At 39.8% G+C, this 14,585-nt stretch overlaps 1 protein-coding gene and 6 non-coding genes across 7 annotated transcripts in view; all 7 read right to left on the bottom strand.

Moving 5' to 3' along the window:
- LOC138199320 (partitioning defective 3 homolog) overlaps positions 1–14,585 on the bottom strand; it is a 362,202-nt gene that overhangs the window by 219,382 nt on the left and 128,235 nt on the right. The window lies entirely within an intron of this gene.
- trnac-gca (transfer RNA cysteine (anticodon GCA)) lies at positions 11,469–11,540 on the bottom strand. The gene has a single exon. It is a non-coding gene; the product is annotated as a tRNA-Cys (tRNA).
- Positions 11,975–12,046, bottom strand: trnac-gca (transfer RNA cysteine (anticodon GCA)). The gene has a single exon. It is a non-coding gene; the product is annotated as a tRNA-Cys (tRNA).
- On the bottom strand, positions 12,484–12,555 carry trnac-gca (transfer RNA cysteine (anticodon GCA)). Its single transcript has one exon. It is a non-coding gene; the product is annotated as a tRNA-Cys (tRNA).
- On the bottom strand, positions 12,928–12,999 carry trnac-gca (transfer RNA cysteine (anticodon GCA)). Its single transcript has one exon. It is a non-coding gene; the product is annotated as a tRNA-Cys (tRNA).
- trnac-gca (transfer RNA cysteine (anticodon GCA)) lies at positions 13,422–13,493 on the bottom strand. The gene has a single exon. It is a non-coding gene; the product is annotated as a tRNA-Cys (tRNA).
- On the bottom strand, positions 13,895–13,966 carry trnac-gca (transfer RNA cysteine (anticodon GCA)). Its single transcript has one exon. It is a non-coding gene; the product is annotated as a tRNA-Cys (tRNA).

Consider the following 14,585-nt stretch of genomic DNA (forward strand, 5'->3'; position numbering starts at 1 on the left):
TCAGCAACTACAAAGTGGAGTCGATGACAGGAGTGTCACACGGGGGTTTCAGACTACTACAAAGTAGCTCGAGTTAATAAAACACTTCTCATGAGGGAATCGCTGGTGCAACTCAAGTTCTGCGGCAGAAACAGGTAGCTGGTAGAAACACACCTAACAAAGTTTGATCTCCCTCCTTACTAAACCATTCCTCAGACATAGACCATGCCAACAAAACTCTTCAGCAGCTTTTAATACAATGTGTATTCCTTTGTTCCAAATGTGTTTTATTTATTTTGGCCGCTGCCTATAGGCTTCCTCAAGGGAGGTTGGGAATGGAACAAAGAAACCAACTCTAGTAGCCAGACAGCCAGTCACTGAGTTTACTTTTACATTAGGCTGAAGATTCAATAAGTCCATTTAATAAACTTTTGTCCCTTTCTGTAATGGCTGGTTCATGTCCAGTTCAGGGCTCTAATGATATTCACCTCGGACAGTGGGGGTAATTAGCATCCAGTGTTATCTACATGATAGACTCAGAGATGACACACAAATGGAGGAAGACAGAAAGTGTGAGGGACACAGAAAGACAAAGAAAATGCGAGAGGAAAATTGACAAAACTCTCTCTATCTCTGAATACACATATTTTCCCAATAGGATAAAACATTTTTGCTATTAAGGACATTTTAATAAAGCTTGTTTTGTGTGTCTATGAATAGAGAGTTACACAAGACACTTGATATGGATTAAAAGCCTTGATATATTTCCCAGAATACCCCAAGGCTCCAACTGGACATTTGTGGGTCTTTGGAAACCATGACAACATCAATCTTGCTTTATTCCATTTGATTACTTCCAGATGCTAACAGACTAACATGTCCATTGTCATGGGATAATCTATTGGTATCGTTTGAGAACCATGCAGACCCAACATTAACATCAAAGAGCTGATATAAATTAGAAAGCTACAGTTGGAAGAGACCGCGAGTGGACTTAAGAATGTCTATGCGAGATCAAATATAACATCATGTGATGATATCACCTCGGATATGCAATTTAATTTTGAACTGATAAGACACAAGATTAGCTTTTAGATTTGATCAGATCATGTCATTTTTGTTGACCATGTGCTCCCTCACAGATATATAAAGCTATATATTAGCGAGATATATATAGGAGAAAACATGTCTGCTAAAACTCTTTCTGTCAATGTTTAGTTAACTAATAATAATGTTTGCTCCAATATAATGCCACCGGCATCTAAACATGGACAAGATTCCCATTTATCAGTGAGGTTTGCTCTTTAATAAAAGGCTAAACCATCATGGGTACAAATCCTTACAGATTCCACATGATAAATAAGAGAGCGTGTGCCTGTTTGTGTGTTAAGAAGGTCACGATATGAAGATTCTCTCCCATCCCCGTTCTCCCTGGCCAATTTTCCTTTACTTAATTTGTGATGGGATTATCCCGGCGGTCCGAAGGGTTTGGTCGGTCCCACGTTTAATAACCAGCACCGCCACTTCAGACCGAGCCAGCAATCGATCCAGGCTGAAGAGGAAGCGAGGCCGTGGGGGGGTGGTAGCTAATATAACGAGGCCCTAATCCAGCCCCTGTAGTGAGGGATTACGGTCAGGGCGCAGGGTCGTGCAGATGTGCACGCACCACAATCCACCACAGAGAGGTCCGACTCTCCAGAGGCTATTACCTCGTATTGTGTTGTCCTTTATTTATCTCTCACTCTCACCTTGTTTGGAGGGGAAATTTATCAGTTTGAGTGAAGCACTGTCATATTTACACAACAAAGGGTCAATATTAAAGTCATTTAGATCAGTATTAGATGGAAGAATCTTAATTGTAATACGTGTTAGTGCTGTACGGTTCGTCTAGTTGGATCTGGGTCTACAGTTGGGGCACAGCTACTGGCTTTTGATATTTTTATGACTAATAAAAAAAAGAGCTTTTTCATTTCTATTTATAAAATAATTTGCGAAAAAATGGAGACTCTTCATTTCTTTCCAGTTTGAAAGCCAAAAGCAGTCACTTATAACAGCCCAACAATTAAACACAGTATCACGGCAAAGTGTGAAATAGACACGCCGGTCCACTACAGAAACGTTCACGCCTTGACAGGCCAAAGCGTGGCTATTTCACGTTTTGAAAGTGTGAAACTTACAGGCACGGAATTTGTTATGTGACGCAGGATCATGTGACCAATGTCCCGCAGAAAATGTGTTTTTTTTGGGCTGAATTAAGAGGATGCCTTGGTGCTTTTAGTCACAGACTGCCATATGGCATGAGGAGATTCAAAACCAGGAAACATCAATATTTTTATTGAGTTTTTTGTTTTTCCTAACCCCAAACATTTGGTTTAGCTATGAGTTTCATTTTCTTGTAAAGCACATGGCCCTACGCATGCAGAAGGTTTCATTTTTGTCCACCACAGGAAAACGTGGAACTTTCACGCCTAGACAGGCAAAAGTGTGTCTACGTGAGTCTGGGTTGGTGCATTGGTGCAGTCAGTAGTTCAAACAGATAACAGCATCATTTATTCCTGATGGGAAGGTATTCCTCTCATAAATAAGGTCATTACAAATCCAATGTCAGTGAGTCCAGAGGTGTGTTTCATACCTGCAAAAGTCGTATTAGCTGAATGACTAATCTACACAGATGACCTGTTAACAACATTTCCTGCTGTTTAAACGAGGCCGCATGCTGTAAAAAAATGCTCCAAAACAGGTCCACTGATTAATTCACTCCACTGAAAACACCACACTGCAGCACTGCATACTTTTTACTTAGTCATCAATCAAGCCGGTCGTAAACAACATCAACCAGCAGTACAGTTACATTCACCTTACCACACTCACTTCCCCACTTTTTTTTCCTCAAGGGGCTCTAATAACGCAGCAAAATCAACTTCCAACTTTGTGGTGAAAGAGATGGGGGGTCAGCTCTAATGTATTAGCTCTGGAAGTTTTCAATCACTGAAATGGCATGAAGTAAAGACTCCTTAGTATACCTGAAAAGCAGGGAGCGGCCCTTCCTTCCTGACAGGCTGCCAACTCAAGGTAATGGAGCTTGTGCTTCAGCATACTAATAAGGTTACAGAGAGGACACAGTAAGGATAGCCTTGTTTCTGCTTGTGTTCTTGTATTTCTGCTTTTATGATGACCGTTTACATTACACAGATTGAAAAGTAAAATCCAGTCCAATTCTCCCACTCATCACTTATACAAGGAAATATGTATCATATATATAATCAAAGACCTGACAGAAGGGTAAGATACTGTATGTCCCTCCTTCAATTGGAAAAAATGTGCTAGTCTTAACTGGAACACTCTTTGCTCCATTATCATCGATTGCATTGCCACCCGAATGCGCAAACCTGAGGCCTGTTCTCTTAAGGTTGTTAAATCATCAAGAAAAATTAGGGCATGATAAACTTAAAGGATGAATAAAAACAAAATCACATCGAGCTCTGAACTGCAACTTTTTTTTGATTGAAACTTGCAAGCTAAGGTATCTGATACCGGCTGTAAACAAAAAAAATCCAACTCTGACGTCAATCATCTGGGTGTGCCCAGGGGCGCAACATTTTTTGGGAGTTTAATCATGATCAAGAGCTGTGTGACAGCAGAGCATTTTGGTGTGGATTCATCCTTTAATCTGAATTTGTGAGGTGAGTTATAGGAGTGGTAGGAGCATAACATCTGCAGCGCACCAAACATTACAGATGATAAAAAGTATCCAAGGATGGAATTTTCCTGTACGGTAAGATGTGGGTTAGAGGTTATAAAATAAATGAAGCCAGGTCCTTGCTGGTATTTAAATACAAATGTGTGCACATTGAGTATATAGGCACTACCGGCCAACAAAGGATGAGGACTATCTGCTGGGTGAATTAGGTATTTTCTCTTGTGGCCCTCTCGCTCCGGCGTACTCTGAGTCTATGCTTTTACATCAACCTGATTTAAATATAAATGCCAAGCGACCGTGGCTTCATGAAATGTCTAAAAGCTATTTTTTTTTTTCCAGGGCTACTTTGAATACTTCAAGCCTGGGCCAGTTCAATGTCTGAATAAATGATGGCACTGAGCCATTTTAGCTCTCTCTCCAACCACCGACTACATATTGCTGTCCCTCGTGAACAGCAAGGGGGATTTCCACTGAATACACCCTGACCTGAATCATCCACAGGGAGGACAAAAGGTTCTATTTTTTGGGAGGAGCAGAACAGTTCTGGTGTGGTGGGAACCAAGTCTGTGAAAACGGGGCATGAAATATGTAGAGGACTTAAATAGGATGCTGGTCAAACAAAGGTCAAAGAGGGTCGAGACTACAACTCATGAGTGCTTCTGTGAAATGTTTAGCAAATTCTAATCTGATGTAATGTCAGTGAGCCAGACGAGACAAAGTTTGAATAAACATCAACTGCTGACCTTTGAGAGCAGAAGATGGAATCCAATAGATAGATGGATGGAAAAACACTTCAAAGTAAAGGGGCAGTTATGAAAACAAAAACCTTAGTTAGCTTTAGAGCTAAGTGCCCTATTGTCTATACATTGTGTTGTGTGTGTGTGTGTGTGTGTGTGTGTGTGTGTGTGTGTGTGTGTGTGTGTCTGTGTGTGTGTGTTTGTGTTTTTAACCGTGTGTGTGTGTGTGTGTGTGTGTGTGTGTGTGTGTGTTTGTGCTTTTAACCATATGTTTATTTAATCTATATGATTCCTTGTACATTTGCACCTGTTCCTTAATATAAACTACATTTTCCTCCTATTTTAGATCAAATCCTCTGTGTATTAATGGAAGCACAGTGAAGCTGCTCGTGACCAAACATGGAAATATAACAAAGGTCGTCTGCCAGCCTGTCTCCCATTTCATTTTCTTTCCATACAAACCTTAAAGATCAAATCCTTAAACAAACGTGTACTGGAAAACCAGGATGAAATGCTTCTAATCTGCCCTGGGAAATCAAGAAAAGTCCATTGTTCAGTTCAAATATGTAATTTGGTAAATGATCAAAAGGTAATGTTTGCAGAGAAATCAAAACACTGTCCTGTCTCTGTCACCAATTCTGTTTATAGCTTCGAAGGTCTTTCTATAAGAGAATCTCTACCTCGTATAATGGTTTTATAATAATATCACAAGTTAAAAATGAACTGTTTACGGCTCATCTAGATCACTTCAATCTTCTTTGACCTGCAGAGTAGATCATAATATGATCCAGTTGATTACTTTTTAATAAAGATATCACTGACTCTGTCAGTCTTGTCCTCAGTGACAAACTTCATACATCAATCATATTAGTTTTGGGTATGATGTCCCATCACAGTGCCTGAGTCAAACACTAAGGCAGCAGAGAGCCGGATTCCCACCGGGTTGCTGAGTCAACCATCCAGTTTTCATTCTGAACAAGAAATAAAGAGAGACAGAGACGGATTCTTTTCTCCTGACAGGAAGACAATACAGACAATTTACTGGTGAGAAAGAGGAGCGGATGTCAGCCTTCCTCGAGCCCTCAGAGATGAGGCCTCAAGCAGCACACACCTCGACACTTCAACAATAATAACACCAAAGTGTGTACATGTGTGTGTGCTTCCCTAGACAATGAAGATCTCAGACAGAAGGGGAGGGGTGCAGTTCACTCCCCAAATCAAACCTGACTCATCTAGGTCGAGGCTGCGCTCACGCTGGGACCCCGGAGAGCAACTCAACAACTGTGTGTGTGCGGATGTGTGTTGCTGTGTGTGCAGAGTTACGTGTGATGTTTATGTTTATAGTGTTGAACATTTAATGAACAGTTTGGGGTCAGGTGATCATGTTTGATCTCAGGACCAGGAACGTTTCTGTTTCCGGAAAAGGTTCGGAAACATTAGGATTGTTTGCAGGCGTCAGTCCTGTCTGAAATCTAACTGGTTTAATGGTGAAATTTCATGAGAGCAGATTCAATTCCTAATAATTTGTTATTTCAATGCCTTATAGATTAAAACAGTGCAAATCATGTTACAACATAGAATCGGCAGCCCCATTACAACATCACATCTCTATCCCAACCTAGACCAGACTCACGGAAACCCCCCTCCAAACCAGGACCTCCAGGGAGTTGCTAATCAACAAACCAAACAACCCCGAGTCGGCCCAGAAACAGGACCACAGCAGCACCTTCCATGTAAACATCATTTTGTGTGTTTCTCCATTATGGCCGGTCCGGAGGAACAGGCTCTTTTAGAAAAAGGGGCCATAAATCTCACTCAGTCTGATATGTGGCCGAGTCGATCATGATTAAAAACACCGCTCTGAAAATGTCAAGAGTCGGGAGGAGTGTGAGCTCGCAGAACAGCGAAAGCCTTGTTAAATTTGAGGGTTCGGTTTGGTCGGCTGAACCAATTTGAACCTGTAGAGAAAATATTTTTAAAAGGCTACAACTGCTGCAAAAAAAAAAAAAAAAAAAAAAAGGCTTTTCCTAATTCAGACCTCCCTCCTGAGATGTCAACTCAAAGTGGGAGATCACTTCAGTCAGCTTCATTGTTTTCAGTCTGTAGCAGCTGCAATGAAACCAGAATCACATTAACAAGCTACCCCAAACAATTTGACTAATACTGCTTCCAATAGTATACATTAGAGACAAACTGTCTTACCAGTTGGCAGACTTCATTGGTCAATATTGGCCTACCACAGATAGATACACATTAACGTATGTTATCCAGTGTGAGGACCATTTTTACAGAACATAATGCTGAAACAAATGTTTGGGGTAAATAAGGCTTTGTTTAGACTGCAGGAAAATTTGACTTGTTTCTAAAATCAGATCTTTGAGGACAGACTGTTATTTGTAAGTGAGCAGATTGGATTTAGTGTGTCCAGACGTCACCAACCTATCTGCATGAGTTGCTGTGGTAACAACGTATGCGTAGTTACACTGGTGGCGCAGCTTTGAAACGCAAAAGCAAACTGCCAGCAGACAATTTATTTCAGCGTCTGTCACCGGCTGTTGCTGTCGTTGTCCTTCATAGCGCAAAAATATCCACTCTGCTAGTGGCAGCACACATTGTGTTCTCTCTGTCACTCTGAAAACGATGTTGTCATTGTGTGTTTTGTTGAGAATGACGCAGGACATTCAATCTGAGCCAGCAGACCGTGACGCCGTATGTGTAGAAATCTGATTGTAATCGCTTTTCAAACCACCTCCAAATGTGGTTTGGATCTGATGTGCATAAATCGCATTTCAGGTGTTTTTTTTTTACCGTCCAGACCTGCAAAAATCAAGAAAGATACAATCTGGATATGACAAAAAAGAGATTTGGGCTGGCAGTCTGAACGAGGCCTAAGAAACTGTTCTGTTTGTGTGGGGTTTCTTTCAGCTTAGCTTTAGCCCAAATTGTTACATTCTCAGTCAAGTTCTGTTTCTGGGCACTGATGCCATTTTGGGGAATAAAGTTTATCATTAAACTGTAGAATGTCCTGCCTCCATGACATATCTCTGTTACAAGTGTTCTAGTATCAGTCAGGCAAACAATTTTATTAATATGGCTTCAAATATTATTATTATTATTATTATTATTATTAACATGTGTGTACCATTGTAAAGCACGTTACACATGTTGTCTGTCAGCCTGTATTGTGCTTTTGTTAAATTCAACAATATAAACTGGTAAGATTTCTAATCTGGACTTGTATACGTGTAGTTACACCAGTGTCATTAATATTCATCCCAACCCATCACTAACTCATACACATGTCACATCCCATACAAGTGGGCTGTTAAATAAATGTCACTTTACTTGTGACGTTGTCATCAAAGAACGTTTCCATAATGAAAGAAGGTGGGCGTTCACCATCATTCGTACCACAGAGTGCAGTAAATAAACAAATGTTGGAAGTAAAACTGAAGAGTAGTGGAGCTGCTGTGCTGCTATCAAAAGGAGAAACTCTATTAATTATACATGACAGAGCACATGGTGCTAATACAGCCGGTTGATTTCAACATTATTATCACATCTCTAAATTGTATCCAGAAGAAATGTGTAGTATGTAAACATAAATTAATAATACATTAATTCTGACACATTGATAATATATCAGTCAAAACTATATTTCCATGGGAAAAAATTGTGACTCATTTTATGGCACTGGAGGTTTTCTTTCTTATCTCAAAGCAAGCTGAAATCGTCACAGATTTAATTGTCACAAGAGGCGCGTGAGCGGAAATTGGAGGTTGCTGCGTGAGTTACTGTAATTTAGGTTTGTGGCAGGTTAGACAGCATCTAAAGCATGCAGCTCATTCCACTGCAGCTTCCAGACAGCACGTACACAAGATCCATAACGCAAACATTCCAGCCGCGAGAACAACTTCTTCCTCTGCTCTGAACAAAAACATCCCGACTGCTCTGCTCAGAGAAGACGACAAATGCAAACTTCCACCAGACTCACCCAACTTTTTTTCTGGAGCCTTTCAATGATTTATTGGGAGAAAAGAAAAAAAAAACAGGAAGTTATTTGGTGTGTGAGATGAGAGCAGTGCTGCATGACGAGTGATAGGAGCGCTGGTGTGAGAGCTGGTGTAAATATGATTGTTCAAGGGACTGACTGCCTGATGGGAGCTGCCACTGGGCGCATATGCTAGTCTTAATAAAGCTCTCTCACACCATATCTACCTCTATTCTGCTACACACACATAACAGCATGTATGAGGTCAGAGCTGTTGACATGCAACAAGTCAAAGCATATCAGAGAGGAGAGCTTTGCAAAACGCGGAGCGGAGCTCCAAAGACAAAAAACAAGAAAATAATTGAGAAACTCAGCACTGCTCTGCTTCGGAAGAACTTCTATTAGGACTGTTTTAGTGAACACAAGCTCCATGGAAACCGATGGTGTTGTGATCTGCAGAGTCAATGTTTTAGATATGCATCACTCTGATCAGTCACACACTTTTAAGAAAGCACATAAGGTTTTTTATAGAAAGTCAAGGCAGGGGATGATGAGAGGGAAGCGGGGGTTTAGAGAAGCTAACGTTTTCTAGATAGGTACTGTCTGTGTAGCACCCCTGATAGGAATAACGTGTAATTGGGAAACAGGGTGGCATAGAAAGGGGTGGGAGGGTGGGGGAGGGTTCCTTGTTTCACTATTAATGCTGACAATGACATTATGGCCAAAAATATTGCTGAGTTTGAGTGAGTGGTGGTTTTATGGCAATTAAATGAGAGTTACAGGGTGGCTGTAACATTAAAGTGGTTATGTGTAGCACATAAAGATCAATAAATCATTACTGCAGCCACTCAATACTGCGTTTTACATCATATACCACCGGGTTGGATTTCACAGGGAATTAACTGGAATTTGTTACGGTGCAAAAATCAGATTGTTTTACATCTCAGGAAAAGAGTTATGTTCTTTGAGTGCAAGCATATCTTAAGTTTCTTGCAGTCGTAGATGGAAACAGTGAAAGGGCTCATCTGAACTCCAAAGTTTTAACTGCTCACAACTTGACTCCAAAGTTTAAGGTGTATAGAATGATGAAATATGCAAGTAACATTTCAGCTATTGCAACAGCTCTGGAAGTACTGAAGCTGTGGCCATATGCTGAAAAGCATGAACTTTCTTCTTTGGGTGTCAGCATACTCACATATTTCCATTTGAAGGACCTTTGAAGAATGCCGAAGGCTCGCTTTACAGTGTGCCGTCATGCTAAGATGGAAGTTTGCTTACTTTTTCATTTCTTGACACATTTAAGATGAGGACTCACCAACAATAGGACCATACCTCCAGTTCAAGGTGCCACAACCAAATTTAACTAAGCAGCGGTTCCTTTACATGTAAACTAACAGTGTGTTTTGTACCTTTTTCACTGATCACACACTGTGGAAACAGGTAAGTGATCAATCAGAAGAAACCAGAAGGGTTTATATGTCTCCTATCAGGAGTTGCTCACAGAAACTTAAGAGTAAAAAAGGAAGAAAATCAGTGAACAGAGATTTGTTAAGAACAGAGATGTGTTAATTAGCACATTTCCCTCATTAGGTTAATAGAAAACGTAATCCAAACAGTTTTCTCCAAAATGTATTCAGTGCAAATTAGAAACTTAATTTCAATGATGCACAGTGGAAATTAGTGAACAAAACAAAATGATTGTTGCTTGCATCATTGTTAAAGACCATTAGAGATAAAGCCCTGACAAACTTTAGTGCCACAGTTTTTAACATAAAAAAGTTACAACAAACTTTTAAAAAGTTCCTAAAGAGGTGCTTTTTTTTTTAGCCAAATCTTTCTAACGTGGTTGATCACATTTCTTAAAGCATTGAAACTGCTGGCATGATGGTACTACTATTCTCAATTTCAAGAAAGCAGCTGTGCATGGCAGGCTGGGCCAGTAGAAACACAGAATCCAGCACCATAAAGGGAAAGTGCAAGGTCGATGAATTCAAACACAGCCTCCACATAAAGAGAGATCCCGGTCACCCACTTCCTAAAATGAGGGGGACCCAGGTTTGAATGGGGGACCTATTGTCTTTTTACTTTTTACTAATCTCAGTTTCAAAAAACAAGCTTGACATGAATTTAAGTAGAATAATTGACTATTCAGTAAGGTGAGCTATACCCCCTGACTATGTACAAAGGCCTGACTATGAACAAACTAAAAGTCAGCTAGCTGTGTGTTTACTCTACTTGCCTTGCAGATCAGTTTATTATAAACAATTTCAAATAAGAACAGTGTACATAAGCAAAGAAAACTCAAAGAATTATTGCTCACATCGTTGTAAAACCCAATTAGAGATCAAGCCATTGTCACAAACTGTATTCCCACAATTTGTAATATAAAAATTGACAACAAAATGTTAACATTTTCCTAACAATACACCTTTCTAAAGACAAGTCTTTCTAAAATAAAGACTGGTACTTTGTTTTAACATGTCTGAAAGCACTGATCTCCGTTTCAAGAAATAACTCAGGCAAGGTTTGAGGTGGTAATGTGGACAACTAGTTGGAGGAGCAACTTGCACACAGCCACAAAATGGAATAAGATCCATCTCATCCCCTCTCCCAATGAAGAGGGGGCACTCAGAGTTGAACGGGAGACCTCTTAATCTGCAGTAAAATGCTCTACCACTGACCTATACCCCCTGACAATGTATCAAAGCCTGACTACACAAAAACATGCAGCTAGCTGTGGGTTCACCACTTTCCCTCCTGATTAGTTTAATATAGACTTAATTTGAATTAGGTACAGAGTAAATAACTAAAGAAAACTGAAATAATTGTTGCTTGCATCGTTGTAAAACCCAATTGGAGATCGCGCCATTTCATCAAACTTTATTCCCATACTTCATAATGTAACAATTTTACAACATTTTCTTGACAATAGACTTTTCACTCATAATTTGTTTGTTAATCTTAAAGCTCTGATCTCAGTTGTAAACGAGACGATAAGTAAGGATTTAATAGTCAGCTATTAAATGAGGTAATGTCTGTATCATCCACTTACCCATTGAACAGGGGGCACCCAAAATTGAACTGGGGACCTCTTGATCTGCAGTCAAATGCTCTACCACTGAGCTATACCCCCTGACTATGTACAAAGGCCTTACTATGAACACACTAAAAGTCAGCTAGTTGTGTGTTCACTACTTGCCTTGCAGATCAGTTTATTATAAACAATTTCAAAGAAGAACAGTGTACATAAGCAAAGAAAACTCAAAGAATTATTGCTCACATCGTTTTAAAACTCAATTAGAGATCAAGCCATTGTCACAAACTGTATTCCCACAATTCATAATGTAAAAATCGACATCAACATTTTCCTGACGATATACTTTTCTAGACAAGTCTTTCTGAAGTAAGCAGTCATAATGTGTTTGTTAATCTTAAAGCTCCGGTTACAGTTGTAATGGTGAAGATAAGTAAGCTTTTAAGTGGAAAGATGAACCTTTCAGCAAGGTGTAAGGGCAACTTGAAGTCAGCTATTAAATTAAGTCAGGGTCATCCACTTACCCATTGAACAGGGGGCACCCAGATTTGAACTAGGGACCTCTTGATCTGCAGTCAAATGCTCTACCACTGAGCTATACCAGCTGACAATATGTGGGTGCCTTACTATGCACAAAATAAAAGTCAGCTAGCTGTGGGTTCACTGCTATTTGCCTTGCAAATTAGTTTTATATCAACTTAATTCAATGAAGCAGTGAAAATAAATGAACAGAACTAAAATAATTACTGCTTGCATTATTGTAAAAGCAGAATAGAGATGAAGTCATGTCACTAACTTTAGTCCAACAATGTATAACGTAACAAATTAACAGCAAAGTTTTAAAATGTTCCTGACCAGACACTGACCTTTTTTAAAGAGTTGTCTTTAAAAACAAAGTCTTGATATCCCATTTCTTAAAGAACTGATCTCAGTTGGGCATGGATTTAAGAAGAAACATTGACTATTCAGCAAGGTGCAAGACAAACGTAAGAACAAATTGTCTAAATGAAGTGACATCACTGTCATCCCCATACCAATGATGAGGGGGCACCCAGAATTGAACTGAGGACCTCTTGATCTGCAGTCAAATGCTCTACCACTGAGCTATACCCCCTGACAAAATGTCAAAGCCTGACTACGTAAAAATTAGTCAGCTAGCTGTGGGTTCACCACTTTCCCTCCTGATTCGTTTAATATAGACTTAATTTGAATTAGGTACAGAGTAAATAACTAAATAAAACTGAAATAATTGTTGCTTGCATCGTTGTAAAACCCAATTGGAGATTGTGCCGTGTCAACAAACTTTATTACCATACTTCATAATGTAAAAAAATTTACAACATTTTCCTGACAATAGACTTTTCACTCATAATGTGTTTGTTAATCTTAAAGCTCCGATCTCAGTTGTAAAGGAGAAGATAAGTAAGGATTTAATAGTCAGCTACTAAATGATGTAATGTGTGCATCACCCACTTACCCATTGAACAAGGGGCACCCAGAATTGAACTGGGGACCTCTTGATCTGCAGTCAAATGCTCTACCACTGAGCTATACCCCCTGACAATATGTTGGGTGCCTTACTATGCACAAAATAAAAGTCAGCTAGCTGTGGGTTGACTGCTACTTGCCTTGTAAATTAGTTTTATATCAACTTAATTCAATGAAGCAGTGAAAATAAATGAACAGAACTTATCATTGTAAAAGCAGTTTAGAGATGAAGTCCTGTCACTAACTTTAGTCCAACACTGTATAATGTAACAAATTAACAACAAAGTTTTAAAATGTTCCTGACCAGACACTGTTTTTAAAGACAATTCTTTAAAAAAAGGTTGAGGTGTTGATATCCCATTTCTTAAAGCACTGATCTCAGTTGGGCATGGATTTAAGAAAGAAAATTGACTATTCAGGAAGGTGCAAGACAAACATAAGAACAAAATGTCTAAAAGAGGTGATATCACTTTGAGCACCATGCCAGTGAAGAGGGGGCACCCAGATTTGAACTGGGGACCTCTTGATCTGCAGTCAAATGCTCTACCACTGAGCTATACCCCCTGCCTGAGTTCAACAGCCTCGCTTCGTAAAAACTAGAAGTCTGCTAGCAGAACTGACAATTCTTGCTTGTATCATTGTGAAACGCAATTAGAGATCAAGCCCTGTAACCAACTTTAGTCCAACAGTTTATAATGTAACAGATTAACAACAAACTTTTAAATCGTACCTCTAAGGATACTCTTTTTATCGACAAATCTCTTTAAAATAAGGACTTATGGAGTGCTTTTCCCATTTCTTAAGGTTGACCTCATTTTCAAGAAAGAAGATAGGCATGGTTCTGAGTAGAAACATGGACTCTGGAGGATGGAGGAAGCTAGCTGAAAGGGCAACTTAACTGAGGCCCCATGTGAAGGTGCGGGTCCTGTCATCACCAGCCCCTAAATGAGGGTAGCACCTAGAAGAGGGGACACCCAGATTTGAACTAGGGAACTCTTGATCTGCAGTCAAACGTTCTACCACTGAGCGATACCCCCCTTACATTGATCCCAGGCCTCAGCTGGCACTATGACTCAGCTATTTATGGGTTTGATCTCTGCTACTTGAATAAATCTCATATGACAGAGACAATTCAGACCAGCAGGCTTTCGGAAGTGGGCAGGAAATCCAATCCCTCACGTCAACCTGCATCTGCTCTGCTTCGAAAAAGGCACTAAAAAGTATCTCCAGGGTGTTTTCCTGCGCTGACAAGTATATGCAGAGGAACGCAAATGGAAAAGAGCCGTTTCTTATGGAAATCAATCAAGAATGTGATGCTATGATGAAAACAAAAATCTGCAGTTAATCAGAGAAATTTCAAGACAGGCTTCTCACAAGATATGACTGTTGGCTTCATTCATGTGTTTCTGATGTTTTCTGTAAAGCAAATCTCAAGACATATTAAATAATTCCCAGTTCAAATCAATGACAAAGAGAAGAAGCAGCTTTTTCCTCACATGCAAACATGCCAGAGCCGAAACTTCAGTTTAATACACCAACATGAGGTTTCTAAAGAGTTGCATTGGTAGCACGGGAAGCCCGCAGAGTAGTTGCTGCACATCGTCAAATTAATTTGACCTTAATGTTCAAATGGCTTCAAATGAAACCATTTCATGA

The sequence above is a fragment of the Embiotoca jacksoni genome, unplaced genomic scaffold (genome assembly GCF_022577435.1).
Source record: "Embiotoca jacksoni isolate LCO1_2020_lvr unplaced genomic scaffold, fEmbJac1.0.p SCAF_17, whole genome shotgun sequence".
Taxonomy (NCBI): Eukaryota; Metazoa; Chordata; class Actinopteri; family Embiotocidae; genus Embiotoca; species Embiotoca jacksoni.